This window comes from Silurus aristotelis (assembly GCF_946808225.1).
Source record: "Silurus aristotelis genome assembly, contig: scaffold_202, whole genome shotgun sequence".
In the NCBI taxonomy this organism is placed as follows: Eukaryota; Metazoa; Chordata; class Actinopteri; order Siluriformes; family Siluridae; genus Silurus; species Silurus aristotelis.
In genome coordinates this window covers 1-1,002 of record NW_028149114.1, presented here as the reverse complement: position 1 = coordinate 1,002, position 1,002 = coordinate 1, and the positions used below count along the sequence as shown (strand labels likewise).

Genomic DNA, 1,002 nt, shown 5'->3' with positions numbered 1-1,002 from the left:
CCCTGTGCCATGATTGGCTAGTACAGACACACCTCCAGATGATAGGTTGTTAGTTGACGATGTCCATCTACGTCCAGATGTGATTTCTGAACCTTTGAAAAGACAATCATTAACTGTGTGTGTGTGTGTGTGTGTGTGTGTGTGTTTTAGCAGGAAACCCCGCTGTAAAATGGACGATAGCTTTGATTGCGACTGCGGCGAGCTGGAGCCACCCGATCACTGAGGGAGAGCGATAGTGCTAAACCCGAGCCCAGACCTCATCCACGTTTCTCGCTCCTCACCCTGCTCCTCACCCTGCTCCTCACAAGACCAGACGGCTCCGGGTTCTTCAGGTCAGGATCGCCATGCTGCTGCCGCTCAGGACCAGTCGTACACTGAACACACCAGCGCTGTGAGGATGCTGCTGCTGCTACTACTGGCTTTCATACGTGCATTTCATCACCGATCTCCCCTCGTACCTCCATTCCATCACACACTCTGAGAATCCAACCAGGAACGCTGGAGGAGGTGGTGGTGGTTTTTTGGTTTTGTTAAGTTTTGTTAAGCTGTAAGGAGTTCTGTTTTTTTGGGTTCCTTTTGAAGACCTAAAGTGGAACATCTGGACTGAAGGTGTAATATCTGGGTCCCTCTGACTAAATGGCGGAGAAATTCGAGAGCCTGATGAACATCCACGGGTTCGACCTGGCCCCCGGTACACGGACCTGAAGCCGCTCGGGTACGGGGGGAACGGCTTGGTGTTCTCAGCAGTGGACCAGGACTGCGACAAGCGAGTGGCCGTGAAGAAGATCGTCCTAACGGACGCGCAGAGCGTGAAGCATGCGCTCAGAGAGATCAAGATCATCCGGCGTCTAGACCACGACAACATCGTGCGCGTGTTCGAGACGCTGGGGCCGAGCGGGCGGCATCTGAGCGAGGACGCCGGCTCTCTGACCGAGGTCAACTCCGTCTACATCGTGCAGGAGTACGTGGAGACCGACCTCTGCACCGTGCTGGACCAGGGCC

The 1,002-nt window shown here is 54.8% G+C and overlaps 1 pseudogene across 1 annotated transcript; it reads left to right on the top strand.

The window, feature by feature from the left end:
* Nucleotides 1-635: 635 nt before the first annotated feature.
* On the top strand, nucleotides 636-999 carry LOC310723017 (mitogen-activated protein kinase 6 pseudogene; annotated as a pseudogene). The gene has a single exon. The product of its transcript is annotated as a mitogen-activated protein kinase 6 pseudogene (transcript).
* Nucleotides 1,000-1,002: the final 3 nt, after the last annotated feature.